Source organism: Zootoca vivipara, chromosome 4 (genome assembly GCF_963506605.1).
Source record: "Zootoca vivipara chromosome 4, rZooViv1.1, whole genome shotgun sequence".
NCBI lineage: Eukaryota > Metazoa > Chordata > Lepidosauria > Squamata > Lacertidae > Zootoca > Zootoca vivipara.
This window is the reverse complement of record NC_083279.1, coordinates 101,670,936-101,688,972: the sequence shown is the minus strand read 5'-3', so window position 1 is coordinate 101,688,972 and position 18,037 is coordinate 101,670,936. Positions and strand designations below refer to the sequence as shown.

At 44.3% G+C, this 18,037-nt stretch overlaps 1 protein-coding gene across 3 annotated transcripts in view; it reads right to left on the bottom strand.

Annotated features, from left to right (window-relative positions):
- Window positions 1–6,274, bottom strand: part of LOC118078417 (zinc finger protein 420-like) — a 36,294-nt gene extending 30,020 nt beyond the window's left edge. For 2 of the 3 annotated variants that reach the window (XM_060274107.1, XM_060274106.1), the window contains exon 1: window positions 5,952–6,062. The gene's annotated coding sequence lies outside the window, so the exon portion shown is untranslated. Of the gene's footprint in view, window positions 1–5,951; window positions 6,063–6,165 lie in introns of those variants that run through there. The other variant, XM_060274105.1, reaches the window with a different exon arrangement.
- Between the last annotated feature and the right edge of the window lie 11,763 nt (window positions 6,275–18,037).

Genomic DNA, 18,037 nt, shown 5'->3' with positions numbered 1-18,037 from the left:
TTTCCAATTTTCAGGTTTCGGCGCTCTATTCTTTCTTGCCTGTCCTAATCCTACATCATTTTCACATATATCTTTATGACAACGGCTATATATATGTCCTTGTTGTATTTTCAAATAAGCCTACTGGTGGTTTCAAATTTTACAGTAATCTTTTAAATATTCTACAAATTTATTCCATTCTTTTTGGTACCTTTGCTCTTTTGGGTCTCTTATTCTTCCTGTCAGTCTTGCCAACTCTAAATATTCTGTCACTTTCTCCCTCCAATCCTCTATACTGTTGGGATTTCTGGTGTCTTCCACCTTTGGGCCAGTATAACTCTTGCCGCCGTGGTGGCGTACATAAAGAGTTTTTGGTCTTCCTTTTTAATTTCTCTACCCAATAACATTGCTTCCGCTTTTTTTGGGAAGCTATAGCGCAACAACCTCTTTAGTTCATTATATACTGATTCCCAGAAGACCTTTACCCTCTCGCACTGCCACCACATGTGGTAGAAATCCCCATCTTTCTGATTACACTTCCAACATTTTTTACTGTTTGTCTTATATATTTTTGCAAGTTTGACGGGCGTTAGATGCCACCTATGCATCATTTTCACGATGTTTTCTTTCAATATTGTGCATGCAGTGAATTTGATTTGATGGTTCCACAGATTATGCCATTGTTCAATGACAATATTATGGCCCAAATCCACTGCCCACTTTATCCTGCACTCTTTTGTCGCTCGTCTTTTGGGTTCCAATCTAGCAGTAGGTCATACATTTTAGTCATCAATTTTTCCTTGCCCTCCACTAGTTCTATTTGGAATTTAGATTTTTTATTTTCAAAGCCATGATTCTTTTTATCATGTTTGAACAGGTCCCTGATCTGATGGTACTGCAACCATCCTATTCCCTTTTCCCTTAATTGCTCATATGATTTGATTTTCCAACCTTCTTCTGATTCTATAAGAATGTCCTCATATAGCAACCAGTTCGACTCCTTTTTTTTTCTCTTGATAGTTAAAGCCTCTGTAGGCAACAGCCACCTTGGGGTTTTTCTTTCTAATAAATTTTTGTTTCTAGCTCAAACTTCATACAGCGGTTTTCTAAGACACTGTCTTATAACTTTTCCCCCTCAAAAAACTCACACGGTGTCTTATTTTCAGGGGATGTCTTATTTTTTTATTATGTTTTTATGGTACAGTGGTGCCTCGCTAGACGAATTTAATTCGTTCAACGGGTCTTTTCTGATAACGAAAAATTCGTCTAGCGAATCCCATAGGAATGCATTGAATTTTTTTTGAATTTTTTTTTTGCCCATAGGAACGCATTAATTGAATTGAATTAATGGGAAACCGTGATTCGCTAGACGAATTTTTCATAAAACGAATTCGTCTAGCGAGGCAACCTCTGCTCGAAAAATCCTTTCGTTAAGCGGAAATTTCGTTAAGCAGGGCATTCGTTAAGCGAGGCACCACTGTACCTTAAGGCCTCCTCGGCCGGGCCAAGAAGGGGATGAAAGGTAACCGAACCAAAGGGCAGATCCCCAAACCAAAGCGCAGTCGGATCAAACGCCTGCGCCTCCTTTTGCGCATCGCTTCCTCCCTCCGGCCCCGCAAGAGGGTTAAAGGCAATGGGGCAGCCCGATCCGATGCGGAGTGAACGTCCACCTGCCCGCGCTTCAGCGTGCGGCACCCGGGAGACGCTTCAGCTAGGAGACGAGGCGGCGGTGGCAAAGGGGAAGGAGGATGAAATCAGCTCAATACATAACAGAGGAGGTGGAGGTGGCTCCGGTTTTGCCTCCTTTCCTCCCTCGCAAGGCTCCTCAGCAGCCCTGGCGGAAGGCAGAACCTCAGGCCCAGGAGCCGCCGGCTGGCACTCACTGAAGGGAAAGGACCCAGCGTGCCGGCGACGTGTCTGGCGTGTCTGTCAGCTGCGGGGCTACTGCCCCCGTCGCCTGGATTCACACCGCCTCCGCCTCTGCCATTTTCCTGGGGCACCGCACATGCCTGGCAGCAGCACTGGGGGCTTCCCTCTGCCTTCGCGTCCTCCTCTAACAGCCCCCTGGCAAGGGGACGGAGGGCATGGGCAGCGGCTCACCCACCGCCTCCGCCGCTACCACCATGCTGCGGACCCGGCTCGGAGGTTTCGGAAGAGGGAGCAGGGGGGAGGGCCCACTTCGGTGGAGATAAAAACTCTCCGAATGGGGCAGGCGCGCAAAAACTAAACTAACTAAAATAACAACAGGGGGACGAAGAGCGCACGGGGTAGCATCAGTAGCGGAGGTGGCGATAGCGAGGCTGGCCACCCTCAGGAGCTCTATCCAGGGCCGTCTTAAGGGAGGCTAGCCTCCACTCTTCCTTGGCGCCCTCCAAAACTGTGCCTATCAGTATGGCTTATTTTCCGGGTGTGGCTTATATTTCTCAAATGCTTGAAAATCCTGCTACGTCTTATATTATGGCTACGTATTAAAATAGGCGTGCTATGGTCCATGGGGTCATGAAGAGTCAGACACAACTAAACGACTAAACAACAACAACATTAAAATAGGAGAAACACGGTAACGGTTCTCCTTTCCATTTAAACCCCAGGCAGGACACGCCTCCCATGGAATGTTGCTGTCAGTTAACCAGGAGTCTGGGTTAACCCTTCGATAGGTCGGTTGCGAGAGAAAAATATAACAGAACAGTTTCAAATTAATCACGGATGCCTTCCCAGAAAACGGATGGGTTATCAGTAGAGCATTATGAGATGTTCTCCATCCTGTTTGGAGCCCCTTGGGAGTATCCAGAGGGAAGTCTCTATAACCTGCTGATCTGCCTGCTTTCTCTCCTCTGCCTGACTCAGGAGGAAGAGACTCCCTCCTCTATATGACATCCTTTTCTATATTTGAACATAAATAAAAAAATTCCTTCAGTAGCACCTTAAAGACCAACTAAGTTTTTATTTTGGTATGAGCTTTCGTGTGCATGCACACTTCTGAAGAAGTGTGCATGCACACGAAAGCTCATACCAAAATAAAAACTTAGTTGGTCTTTAAGGTGCTACTGAAGGAATTTTTTTATTTTACTTCGATCCAGACCAACACGGCTACCTACCTGTAACCTATATTTGAACATGGCTATCATATCACCCCTTAACCTTCTCTTCTCCAGGCTAAACATACCCCGTTCCCTAAGCCGTTCCTCATAAGGCATCGTTTCCAGGCCTTTGACCATTTTGGTTGCCCTCCTCTGGACACGTTCCAGCTTGTCAGTATCCTCCTTGAACTGTGGTGCCCAGAACTGGACACAGTATTCCAGGTGAAGTCTGACCAGAGCAGAATACAGTGGTACTATTACTTCCCTTGATCTAGCTGCTATACTCCTATTGATGCAGCCCAGAATTGCATTGGCTTTTTGAGCTGCTGCATCACATTGTTGACTCATGTCAAGTTTGTGGTCTACCAAGACTCCTAGATCCTTTTCACATGTACTGCTCTCAAGCCAGGTGTCTCCCACCCTGTATTTGTGTCTTTCCTTTTTTTTGCCCAAGTGTAATGCTTTACATTTCTCCTTGTTAAAATTCATCTTGTTTGCTTTGGCCCAGTTGTCTAATCTGTTAAGGTCATTTTGAAGTGTGATCCTGTCCTCTGGGGTATTAGCCACCCCTCCCAATTTGGTGTCATCAGCTGAATCTTGCTCATCCATCTGTACTCTCAGGAAGCCTCTCAGCAATCGGAAGAAACCCTTTGGCAGTGCCAAAAAATGCTCCAACTACCGCACAATTGCGCTCATTTCCCACGCTAGCAAGGTTATGCTTAGAATTCTACAAGGCAGGCTTAAGCAGTATGTGGACCGAGAACTCCCAGAAGTGCAAGCTGGATTTCAAAGAGGCAGAGGAACCAGAGACCAAATTGCAAACATGCGCTGGATTATGGAGAAAGCTAGAGAGTTCCAGAAAAATGTCTACTTCTGCTTCATTGACTATGCAAAAGCCTTTGACTGTGTCGACCACAGCAAACTATGGCAAGTTCTTAAAGAAATGGGAGTGCCTGATCACCTCATCTGTCTCCTGAGAAATCTCTATGTGGGACAAGAAGCTACAGTTAGAACTGGATATGGAACAACTGAGTGGTTCAAAATTGGGAAAGGAGTACGACAAGGTTGTATATTGTCTCCCTGCTTATTTAACTTATATGCAGAATTCATCATGCGAAAGGCTGGACTAGATGAATCCCAAGCCGGAATTAAGATTGCTGGAAGAAATATCAACAACCTCAGATATGCAGATGACACAACCTTGATGGCAGAAAGCGAGGAGGCATTAAAGAACCTTTTAATGAGGGTGAAAGAGGAGAGCGCAAAATATGGTCTGAAGCTCAACATCAAAAAAACCAAGATCATGGCCACTGGTCCCATCACCTCCTGGCAAATAGAAGGGGAAGAAATGGAGGCAGTGAGAGATTTCACCTTCTTGGGCTCCTTGATCACTGCAGATGGTGACAGCAGTCACGAAATTAAAAGACGCCTGCTTCTTGGGAGAAAAGCAATGACAAACCTAGACAGCATCTTAAAAAGCAGAGACATCACCTTGCCGACAAAGGTCCATATAGTTAAAGCTATGGTTTTCCTAGTAGTGATGTATGGAAGTGAGAGCTGGACCATCAAGAAGGCTGATCGCCGAAGAATTGATGCTTTTGAATTATGGTGCTGGAGGAGACTCTTGAGAGTCCCATGGACTGCAAGAAGATCAAACCTATCCATTCTTAAGGAAATCAGCCCTGAGTGCTCCCTGGAAGGACAGATCGTGAAGCTGAGGCTCCAATACTTTGGCCACCTCATGAAAAGAGAAGAATCCTTGGAAAAGACCCTGATGTTGGGAAAGATTGAGGGCGCTAGGAGAAGGGGACGACAGAGGACGAGATGGTTGGACAGTGTTCTCGAAGCTACGAACATGAGTTTGACCAAACTGTGGGAGGCAGTGCAAGACAGGAGTGCCTGACGTCCATGGGGTCGTGAAGAGTCAGACACGACTAAACGACTAAACAACAACAAATTATTATTGGATTCCTCATCCAGGAGTCCTCAGGAGTTGTTCTCATCCCACCCCCGCTTCAGGGAACATTTCTCCCCTGCTTCTGTCTCATTTTCTTGCAATTGGACTCTCTGTTGCTCTCAAGGCAGACTCCTGGGGTGGGGTCCCTTTTTCTTTGCTCTGAGGACCAGGAATGTATCTGACCAACCCCCTGAGGGCCAAGTGGGTGAGTCCAAAGACATCTCCCTTGAAATTTAGGCCGCCAATTTATTATTATTATTATTATTATTATTATTATTATTATTATTATTATTATTAACAACAACACAGCCATTGATGCCAAGGTCCCTGGAGGCTCAGTGAGTAGCAGCGCCCATTTCCAGCTGGTTTTCCAGCAACAATCCCTTTGGGACAGAGAGGATGTGGTCCTGGGATGCCATGCTCTGGGTGCGAGGGGATTGCTGCAGTGGCCTCCATGTGGAGCTGCCCTTGGAGACGGCTGGGAAACTGGTTTGCAATGCAGCAGCCAGACTATGGGCTGGGATCCCCCTCTTTATTCCTGGCCTTTCTCTCCCACCTTTCCTCCCTCCCTCCTCCTAGTGGGTCTTTTAATGGGGGGGGGGTAGTCCTCCTCCTCGTCCAGCTTTGGAAAACCATTTGCACATGTTTCCTCTGTTGTGCAATGACGCTGAGCGACGTCACACAGAGTTAAACTCCCAGGGACTCCTTTGTTTGAAGAAGGGAGATTTCGGGGGAGTTTGGGATCCTCTGATCTCCAGGAAGGAGAGCCTTGCAGACCTCGCCCCCCCTCCCTGGCAGGACTCTCTCTTCCCTGACTTGGGGTCCCCCCCCCTGCATGAGCAGATCAGGCCCCCCCAGGCATCCTCCCCTGCTGCAGCCCTGGGACCCCCCCCCCGTCTCCCCACTGCACCCTCTGGGGGGGGGAGGAGACTCACCCGATCATCCCAGGAGGGAGGGGACAGCGATGCAGCCCTTGCAGGAGAGACAGGAAAGGAGGACTGGGGAGGGAGGGAGGGAGGGGCCTTGGCTCTGGAGGACCCGGACCCCCCCCCGATTCCTGTCCGCTCTAGGGAGGCAGCTCGCTTCCCTTTAACCCTCGCAAAGCCGCGTCCACCCAGTTCAACCCTCTCTCCCTTTGCAGAACCTGACCTGATCCCGGCTAGCGAGGGGTCTCCCTAATCGGCCTCCGTTGCTGAACTGCAGAAAGTGGGGGGAAGTGACCGAAGAGGGGAGCAACTCGGGAGGAGTGGGGCGCATGCGCAACCGCCTCCCGCCTCCCTCCTGGTTGGGCTGCCCGGGGGGGGGAGGGGGGCTTGTGCTCGGCCAGAGCAGCTCCTCTTCGGGGCCACGCCCCCTCTCCACACATTTGTTGTTGTTTAGTCGTTTAGTCGTGTCCGACTCTTCGTGACCCCATGGACCAGAGCATGCCAGGCACTCCTGTCTTCCACTGCCTCCCGCAGTTTGGTCAGACTCATGTTCGTAGCTCATGACATATTTATGGACATGTTTCAAAGCCCATATGCTCCTGGCGGGGGCCTTCCTCGCCACCCGCTAGATCCAGCCCTGATCCTGGGGTCATCTAGTCCCACCCCCTGCAATGCAGGAATCTCAGCTAAATCTTGGGTTACTTAAAAATATACTAGTTACAGGTAGGTAGCCTTGTTGGTCTGACTTAGTCGAAACAAAATAAAAAAATTCCTTCCAGTCTTTAAGGTGCTGCTGGAAGGAATTTTTTTTATTTTGTAAAAATATACTATACTAGCTGGCCCTGCCACGTGTTGCTGTGGCTTTTTGTGTTAAATGGACCTTTTCCTGTTAAATGGACCTTCAGAGTCCCCTCATCTTCAGAGTCCCCTGCCGCGCCAATAGGCTATCTACCTGGAGTCCCTGTAGGTCCTAAATGGGCCCCCAGAGTCCCCCATAGACCACCCCCATAAACATCATACCTACATCACAAAAAAGATGGTCTACAACAGAAATCGGAGTGCGTTGTTTATCTCCTGTCCGGCAAGTTACCTGATTGCATTCTCTGGGTTTTGGCCACTCTTTTCTTATTATAACTACTGAATTCCTGAATCTACATCACAGGTCACAGGCTCACACCCTGTTCATGTCTTGAATGTGCCCTTAAGACAGGATTTGTGAGGAAAGAGACAATGGGGAGAAATATTTGAGGTCTATTTGTTCAGGACCTTTTCTATCGGGCTTCAGACATGTGGTTTATATATACAGTTATGAATCTATATATATAAATATAAACTGGGCATGTTCCTTCCTCTCGAATGTTCAACAAAACCGCTTGACCGATAGCGTTAAAATTTTGACACAACATCACATGCGAATGCCCAAAGGACCTAAGAAACGTACCTAAGACAGATATCACACCTGGGCCACGTAAATCCCCCCAAACCCCCATGTTTCAGAACACACAGATCACATAAAAGTGCATGCTGGGAAATATAACAGAGAGTCTGTGTCTCCATTGGCTGCAGACAATCGGCGACATCACTAAATTCCACAGCAACAGACTGAAAACAGGCCTTGTGCCGGGTGTTGTAAAATTTAAGCTGGTTCCTATGAACCCAGAGAAATGGATCTTGACCCAGGGAGAGCTCAAGGATCCAGGCAAGCAGACGAATTTAAGCGTCTCCTGCCCACCAAATAACAGAGACCAAACCAGGACGTACGAAGCAAGGCACTTTTATTTTAACTGTTGCAACAGGGTCCTTCCTCTCACACAGGAGAACAAGGAAGGAACCCCAAACAAAGATGTCTTGCCCTTAAAAAGAAATTTGAAATTGGTTTCAGCCCACCCCCCAGAAGCATCATCCATATGTCACAGAAGGGGTGTAGCCCAAGACCCCCCTCCCTAGATTCATCATAGGTACATCATGAAAGGGGAGGTCTGGTGGCAGTAATCTGAGCAGTCTGGACCCTGCCCCCTGCCCCCCAAAACCTAATCAACAAAATTGAGAGATATTTACATTTCCCTGTTTCCCAGCCAAGTTAATCACACCCTTTTGTCTGGCAGTCAGGTATCAGGATGCCAGGGATTATCACTTTAATTCCTGAGACAATGAGAAGGTTCCCCCCACCCCACTTCTTCCTTGCAGAGGAACACCTGGTCAGAGAGAGAGTCAAAATGGTGTCAGAAAGGCCTGTCTTCCTGTGCTGCTTCAGACATGTGCCTGTACATTCATGTACATGTTTTATGAACAATTATTATATATATATAGATATGACCTCAAAATTCTTATAACAATTCCCCATTTGGGGCTATAATTTTTCTTAAAAATTGTTGCCCCACAAAAGAATAACCAGATGTGTTGTTTTAGTACTTTGGGAGAAGCATTTCTCAAAAATGGTCTATGTATTACACTTAACAGGATGGTCCACCAATATTGACTGGAAAGTGCAGTTTGCTTGTTTACCCTTTTGTGTGTTCTCAGGTGTCAAAAGCTAGCTCTCCTCTGGTTGCACACCTCCAACGTGGCACAACAGCAACAATCCCTGGTGAATCCCCTTAGGGCTTTCATATTGACCATGTCGCCTGGCACTCACCATAGCTGCCACAGGTTTGGACATGTCATGAGAGAGATGCCTTTGCCTTGGGCTTTCTATGGGCCTTTATTATAGGCTCTGGCCTTGCACTGTAGGGAGTTGCCCAGTTGCTCTTAAAGGAAGAAAGCTACTTGCACCTTGGATACACTTGCCCAATTAGAACTGAAGCCAAATTAAAATTTATACAGCCCCATAAAACATGTCCAAATTAGTCAAATTTAACTCTAAAAGGGATCATTCCTGTTAAATCAAGACATAAATACCTTCATTTATCTGGTGTTTCATGGATCTTGGAGCTTATTCTTGGTAAAATGAGTAAAAACAAATTTAAAAAATGTGTAGAGAAGGTTGGCACACTGCAGAGTGCCAGGTGGGACAAGAAAATGTGGTCATAAGTTGATCTAATCTAAATACTGAACTATGCAATATCCTGATCCTTTAAAAGGCATACAATGCATGGCAATAATACAAAAAAAAAAACATTGGGACACTATACATTTTTTTAAAAAAAAAAAAACCCAACAATTAAACACAAAATTGGTTCACCTCCCCCTCCTTGTGGAAATAACATACTGTCAGACATAGTTCAATGTTTCTGTCGAATATCACGCAACATAAGACCTAATAATTATATATCAGTTGTATGTCTTGAGGCCATCATGATCTTGAGACAATTCCGGCTGCTTTTAAATCCTAGGGCACAGAGTCTTGAGGTCAAGGAGAGAGAATGTCCTTGCAATTCACTTTCCCCCTTTGTCCCAAAGTCATTTGACACATTTCAGTATTCCTATATAACACATAATGCACAAAACCTTCAAATTATTAATTATACGCCATTTGTATATCTTGAGGCAATCAGGTGAACTTGAGATAATTCTTGCTGCTTTTGCATGTATCTCCAACAAGGGGGTTTTCTTGTCTGCCTTCGAGTCACTGGGAGGAAGTTAACAGTACTTCTATAACAGCACTTCTAAACCTTGCTGAAACGTTATAGCTTTCTAGGTCCTCCTTCTTAGGTTGTGATCAAAGAGATAAAATGTCAATTTGGTTTCCTGTAAAACATCCTTTTGAAAATAGGCCTGCAGGGGGTTGGGGCCTGAAGATATAATTAGTTAAAAAATAATAGTGATAAATAGTCAAGAAAGGGGAGAATATTCTAGAAATTTCTTCTTGGGGAGCTGCAAATAATATAAGATCATAGTTATTTAATTACTGCTGTTATTGTCTACTCAGTCAGTTTAATTTACTTCACCTAGTTTGGCTGTGGAGGAAACAAAGGACAAAAATTTTGTTAATTAGGACACAATCGATAAGTTATTAACATTTTCCTTATGTGGTTCTGAATTCTCTTTGAGGTTCATGTATCTTGTTTGAAAGGGATTATTATTATTATTATTTACAGGAAAGAATGACTTAGATGCTACATTTGTATGTACAGAAAGAAAAAGTAGAAATACCAAAAAAAAAAAGATACAAAAATAAAACAAAATAAAATTTAGATTACCACTCACACAACAATTTTTACCTGGTTATTGTTAGAATAATTTCATAGACATAATGGAAAAACTGATATAATAAATGGAAGCAGATTATTTATAAGCTAAAGAGAAGCGCCAAAGAGAAATGAAATTACTGTTTGTATCTCCTCACTCCTCACTTTTTTTTTTTTTTTTTTTGCTGTGGAAGAAAAGAATTGGCAAAACACTCAATCATTGCTACATTAGAAAAGGGAGGGTTATATTAACATAGGGTAATGCTTCGGGGTGAAATGCAAATGGGAGATAAGTATCCATCCTGAGTACCTGCTAGGAAAGAAATGGAGCCTTTTGTTTGCATAGTCTGTCAACTGGTAGACAGCAATTTTCTATGAATTTCCAAGTGTGGAGGGGCTTGTTTAGGTGGCGTCCCCCCCCCCCCATTGGGAGATAATTTTGCATTAAGGTTCTGAAAGAATTTCTCCACACCCTGAATCTCAGTATTCTGCTGGAAAGGGAAAATTATTTCATGTGAAAATCAGTCAGGAAATGTTCCTAAAATGTACAGAGTTTTGCATGTTGAACTGGAATTGGCAGCTTCTAAACAGTTGATGGTTCTCAATGGTTCTTTATCTATTTATTTTTACATAAGGAAATTTAAATTTAAGTTTCATGTGCAAAGCATAACCTTGAACCTCTTAATTAATTTATAAACTACTCAAGAGACAGACTTATAGTAGTACTCTGCTATTTATACCTGTGGAAAGAATCTGGCATGTTAAGATTTTTGGAACTTGGCAACCACTTAACCTTGATGGACCAGTAACACACATGAGGTTGTTTTCCCTCAGTGGTTCAAAGCTTTACATTAAGAAATTTGAATAATATTTCATGAGCAGATTATAACCTTTTCGCCCCTTAGTTAAAACCTCATTTTTCTCCTCTATTTTCCTCTTCAAGCTGACATAGCCTCTGTGCATGTACAGAGTTCATGATTCGGCAGTCTATTGTACCATTTTTTAAAGTGCTGCACCTCTTGACAAAATTACCATCTGAATAAAGGAAGGGAAGGGGAAAGAGTAGATTTTAAAATAGGGTTAGATTTTACACAGAAACTCACTTTTCAGTGCTTACAAACACATTTTCTCTCCCTCCTTTTTGCAAGTTTGGAAAGGGTTGGAAGGGATCTTGAGTAATCTAGTCCACCCCTTCTGAAATATGGGGATCTCAACACTATCACTGCCCTTAGGATACACATACATTTGAGTACAGACGCCTGACTGGGAAGGAAACACAGGCTATGCCCTATCACGGAAGCACATGTGTGTACTAAGGGAAAAATAAGGAAGGGGAAGATTAAAAGTACCAACGTTATATAGAAGCCTTTAGCAAACCTTAAGATTGGATAAACAGTTTAAGAGGGAATTTACTTCCTTACTAAAACCATTCTGTCCATTTGAATCAAGGTTAAAGTGACTCAGATAGACATTTGCTGGCTATGGATCCTCTACTTTTAATAACATTTCCCTAGAAGGAACACCATATTCCATAGTCACATGGTGAAACATTACATACAGAGCACATGGCTCCCTTGTGACACAGACCTTAAATATTATGAGTTCACAAACAAACATTTTCAAGGTTACAATCTCCCTTTTCCCTTCCCGCTCCCCCTTTCTGTACAGAAAGGGGTAGGTATGCACATACACCCCACTTTTACTCTCTAGAGAAAGATTGGGAAATGTTCAAGACTTTCATATGTGCTTAAACTTTAACCCTTAATAGAGAAAGTGATAAAAACTTATATAATCACTCCACAAAAACAACAATTACACTCTTGTTCCAACTCTGAAAACCAATAATCTTTCCTTGCCAGAAAGCAGAGCTGGGCTGAATTTCAACCCATCACCACATCAGACACATTGCCTTTCACATAGCTCTAAAATGGGGGTTAGAAGGGACCCTGAGGTCATTTAGTCTAACCCTCTAAGATACAGGATTCACAAGATTTGAATGAAAATACCAACTTTATACAGAACCCTTTAGCAGATGAGTTTTTTTCCTTAAGAGACTGATATCAGGAGCCCGACAATAACCCTTCTGTCCAACACAATCAAAGTTAAAACTAGACTCAGATAGACAATTCCTGGCTATGGAAGCTCTACTTTTGACAAACAAACCACCTTTATAGGAATAGCTGTTCAATTTTCCTTTAGTCAATATTCCTCTAGTCACTTGGAGAAAGACTCCCCTTTGTAGCCTCTCTCAATAACAACATTTGCACACCTCATGAAGTGAACATTTTCAAGTTTCAAAATATTTTCAAAGCATTGAGCAAGCATTTTCAAACTTACTACTCTTATTTTCCTTCATCCTGCCCCCTCTTTTTACTTTTGGAGAGGAAAAAATGGCCTTCTACAGCCTCTTTAAAACAAACCTTTACACACTACCTCCACTCTTTTAAATATTTGCCATTGTTTTTGGGTTGATCAAGCCCTTACATAAGATTATTTAAGCAAGCTTGCCTTATTATTATATTATTTTAAACTATGCATGCTTTAAAAAAGGCAGTCTGTGGGTGTCATGGCCAAATTTTACACAAACCCCTAATTTCCTAAACCTGGATTATATCTCTCATTTACTTTAAGGGGAACAATGAACTATAGCAGACACAAGGATCAGACGCACATACACTTCACAGACAACACAGACAACATGTAACATGCAAACATATATAATTTTATACCATAACATACTTTGTAGGATTCCTCACAAAACTTTTCTCATTCAGAGTTCACCAGGGTTAATTTTAAAGCGGAGATTCACTGTATGTTAAAGGAACCTCCTGGTAGCCATTTCCCCTCATCTGGGTGGTCCATAGTAAAGCGGACCCAGTGTTTTTTTCTTACAAAGTTTTTGCAATTGGTTCCCTTCAAGCTTGTCCGCCCCGGGGATTTCGTGCCAATTTAAGAGAACGAATTGGAGTGGACTTTCATCCTCAAAGTCCTTACCGGAGCCAAGCCTCAGTTGTGCTTTGCCTCGGTTGGGAGTCTGGGAAAGGAATTCCTTAGAGTGGGTTGCACCCATTTTACTTAAGCCTTTTTATACTGCAGTTCGGGTCCCCGACCCTGTTCCTGGACACTCTTAACTTCCCGAGTCTATGACTCACCCCCACGTCCTAGTGGTGTTCCTGCCTGCCGTTCGCGTGCACTAACTACTAGGCGGCCTGGTGCAGCTAAAACCCTATTGGAACCCTCCCACTGGTCATCAATTGCCTGAGGGTTCCACAGCAACTTCCCTGCCTCTTACACACTAGACTCATATCCTACTGAACGCTTGCCTACGCAATGTCAGGTCGGAACTGAGGAATACAGAGATACAGAGTAGTAGGAAAGGAACGGGCGCACTTGCAATCTCTGGTCATGGGTCATACCTAACAAAGGTCGCCATGGCAGGGGGGCGTCTTCACCCGAAGATTAAGAGCAGAGGAATAGGAAACAGAGCTGGGATAGCCAGATTCCCAGATTGGTAGAAAAGCGACAGTTTGCTCAGACTTCTGCTCAGTTTGGCAGAAGGGAGCTGGGACAGTCTTTCTGAGCTCTGCGTTTAACGTAAAGACTGTTGCCCTGGACCTCAGTTCTACCTTGTAACTGTGCCTGGCAGCCTTGCTGCAACTAAGGTCCAAAGAGGAGAGTAGAAAAGGATAGTCCAAGTGGAGAAATAGATTTTTAGTTGCTGTGGTTCTTAGCTCACCCAAGGTGTCCCCTTTTAATACTCACGACCGATCCTTTCAGTCGAATCCCGTTGTCTCCAGCTTCCAACTGGTTCCTGAAAAAAAAACAGCCTTGTCCCTTTAAACGTTGCTTCGTCCTGGGGGTCCCGCTTGGACTCTCAATTACTACCAAGTGCCTCGGGTCCTGAGGTTGGTTTACCCCCCTGCAAAAGAGGCAAGGGCGCGCTGGGCTCCCCTTCCTCAGTGAACCCGGAGCTCAAGGCAAAACTGGGTCCCCGAAGTGGTCGCCAAATTGTTGTAAAATTTAAGCTGGTTCCTATGAACCCAGAGAAATGGATCTTGACCCAGGGAGAGCTCAAGGATCCAGGCAAGCAGACGAATTTAAGCGTCTCCTGCCCACCAAATAACAGAGACCAAACCAGGACGTACGAAGCAAGGCACTTTTATTTTAACTGTTGCAACAGGGTCCTTCCTCTCACACAGGAGAACAAGGAAGGAACCCCAAACAAAGATGTCTTGCCCTTAAAAAGAAATTTGAAATTGGTTTCAGCCCACCCCCCAGAAGCATCATCCATATGTCACAGAAGGGGTGTAGCCCAAGACCCCCCTCCCTAGATTCATCATAGGTACATCATGAAAGGGGAGGTCTGGTGGCAGTAATCTGAGCAGTCTGGACCCTGCCCCCTGCCCCCCAAAACCTAATCAACAAAATTGAGAGATATTTACATTTCCCTGTTTCCCAGCCAAGTTAATCACACCCTTTTGTCTGGCAGTCAGGTATCAGGATGCCAGGGATTATCACTTTAATTCCTGAGACAATGAGAAGGTTCCCCCCACCCCACTTCTTCCTTGCAGAGGAACACCTGGTCAGAGAGAGAGTCAAAATGGTGTCAGAAAGGCCTGTCTTCCTGTGCTGCTTCAGACATGTGCCTGTACATTCATGTACATGTTTTATGAACAATTATTATATATATATAGATATGACCTCAAAATTCTTATAACACGGGAAAACTGAGTAGGCCGCAACAGAGCCCAGCTGACTAGGCCACAGGCAAGAATCAACTTTTATATATACTTTTATATATATATTGTTCATAAACATGTACATGAACTGACTGACACCATTTTGACTCTCTCTGACCAGAATCACACACACACACATTTCCACATGACTATCAACTTGGGAGCCAGAATCCTGTCAGCTGGAGGCTCTGCCAACTGGACATTTCCCCCTCAATGGGGCCAGACTGCTAGTCATCTCATTCACAATGGAAGACTCCTCTAAAGGAAAGATAGTGATCAACTTTTAGGAAACTGTTGATTTCTCTTTCTGTTTAGGAATTCACACCTGGGAGGGGTGAGAGGAGGACTAGGAGAGGTGTCAAAGGTGCTCAGATTTCTACCTTGAACCCTCCCTTTTTGTGAGGTATTGATTACCTAGCTGTGATGTAGGAATGATGTATTTTGGGGGTGTTTCTTGGTGATGGGAAAACTGATAAAAGTGGAGGTTCTTTTTTCTTCTAGGTTCCTTCCTTGATCTCCTGCGTGAGGGGAAGGACCCTGTTGCAACAGCAAATAAAGGCTTTACTTCTCAAAATTCTCTGGTTGGCCTCTGTTATATTCTCCGACCGATGGAGAACCCCATAAGGGAATAAGAGCAGATTTTTGCTTATAGCACAGTATATACTAGCTGACGCTGCCACGCTTTGCTGTGGCTTTTTGTGTTAAATGGACCTTTTCCTGTTAAATGGACCTTCAGAGTCTCCCTTCAGAGTCCCCTCATCTTCAGAGTCCCCTGCTGCACCAATAGGCTATCTACTGGAGCCTAGAAGCTCCGTTTAGAAGTCATGGAATCCTAGAATCATAGAGTTGGAAGAGACCACAAGGCCCATCCAGTCCAACCCCCTGCCAAGCAGGAAACACCATCAAAGCATTCCTTTGACAGGCAAATATGCCTGTCAAGTCTCTGCTTAAAGACCCCAAAGAAGGAGACTCCACCACACTCCTTGGCAGGAAATTCCACTGCTGAACAGCTCTTACTGTCAGGAAGTTCTTCCTAATGTTTAGGTGGAATCTTCTTTCTTGTAGTTTGAATTCATTGCTCCATGTCCGCTTCTCTGGAGCAGCAGAAAACAACCTTTCTCCCTCCACTATTTGACATCCTTTTATATATTTGAACATGGCTATCATATCACCCCTTAACCTTCTCTTCTCCAGGCTAAACATACCCAGCTCCCTAAGCCGTTCCTCATAAGGCATCGTTTCCAGGCCTTTGACCATTTTGGTTGCCCTCCTCTGGACACGTTCCAGCTTGTCAATATCCTTCTTGAACTGTGGTACCCAGAACTGGACACAGTATTCCAGGTGAAGTCTGACCAGAGCAGAATACAGTGGTACTATTACTTCCCTAGATCTAGATGCTATACTCCGATTGCAGCCCAGAATTGCATTGGCTTTTTTAGCTGCTGCATCACACTGTTGACTCATGTCAAGTTTGTGGTCTACCAAGACTCCTAGATCCTTTTCACATATACTGCTCTCAAGCCAGGTGTCTCCCACCCTGTATTTGTGCCTTTCATTTTTTTTGCCCAAGTGTAGTACTTTACATTTCTCCTTGTTAAAATTCATCTTGTTTGCTTTGGCTCAGTTGTCTAATCTGTTAAGGTCATTTTGAAGTGTGATCCTGTCCTCTGGGGTATTAGCCACCCCTCCCAATTTGGTGTCATCTGCAAACTTGCTCAGGATGCCCTCAAGCCCATCATCCAAGTCATTGATAAAGATGTTGAATAAGACTGGGCCCAAGACAGAACCCTGTGGCACCCCACTAGTCACTACTCTCCAGGATGAGGAGGAGCCATTGATGAGCACCCTTTGGCTTCGGTCAGTCAGCCAGTTACAAATCCACAGAATGGTAGCATTGTCTAGCCCGCATTTTACCAGCTTCTTTACAAGAATATCATGGGGCACCTTGTCAAAGGCCTTGCTGAAATCAAGATAGGCTACATCCACAGCGTTCCCTTCATTTACCAGGCTTGTAATTCTGTCAAAAAATGAGATCAGATTAGTCTGACATGACTTAATTTTTCAGAAACCCATGCTGACTTTTACCTTCTTTCTAGGTGCTCACAGACCGTTTGCTTAATGATCTGCTCTAGAATCTTTCCTGGTATTGATGTCAGGCTTACTGGGCGGTAATTGTTTGGGTCCTCTCTTTTCCCCTTTTTGAAAATAGGGACAACATTTGCCCTCCTCCAGTCTGCTGGAACTTCGCCTGTTCTCCAGGAATTATCAAAGATTATTGCCAGTGGTTCTGAAATCACCTCTGCCAGTTCTTTTAATACTCTTGGATGTAGTTCATCTGGCCCTGGAGACTTGAATACATCTAAACTAGCCAAGTGTTCTTGTACTACCTCCTTACTTATTCTGGGCTGTGTTTCCCCTGCTGAATCATCTGCTCCATATTCTTCAGGTCGGGCGTTTTCTTATTTGGAGAAGACTGAGGCAAAGAAGGCATTGAGGAGTTCTGCCCTTTCTCTGTCCCCTGTTTGCATTTCACCATCTTCTCCTCTAAGTGACCCCACTGTTTCCTTGTTCTTCCTTTTGCTACGGATATGCCCATAAAAGCCCTTTTTGTTGCTTTTAACCTCTCTAGCAAGCCTGAGTTCATTCTGTGCTTTAGCTTTTCTGACTCTACACGTGCTGGCTATATGTTTGAATTCCTCTCCGGTGGTTTCCCCCTTTTCCCATTTTTTGTGCATATCCCTTTTAAATCTTAACTCAGTTAAAAGTTCTTTAGATAGCCACCCTGGCTTCTTTAGGCACCTTCCATGTTTCCGTCTCATTGGTATTGCCTGAAGTTGTGCTTTTAATATCTCCCTTTTAACAAACTCCCTTCCCTTTTAGTATTTCTGTCCATGGGATTTCACCCAGCGTTTCCCTAAGTTTTCTGAAGTTGGCTTTCTTAAAGTCTAGGATTTGAGTCTTAGCATGCTTGGTTCCTCCTTTGGGTTCGGTCAGTCAAATCCACCTGAGAGTCACCTCATTCAGCCAACATTTTACCAGCTTCCTCACATAATTATTGCAGGGACTTTGTCAAAAGCCTTACTGAAATCAAGATGCACTATTTCCACAGCAGTCCCCTGATCAACAAAGTTTGTAACTCCATCCAAAAAAAGGGGAGGAGAGATTTCTCTAGCTTTACTTGTTTTTGAGAAAGTCATGTTTTCATCCTGTGTGTTTATGTCGTGAAATC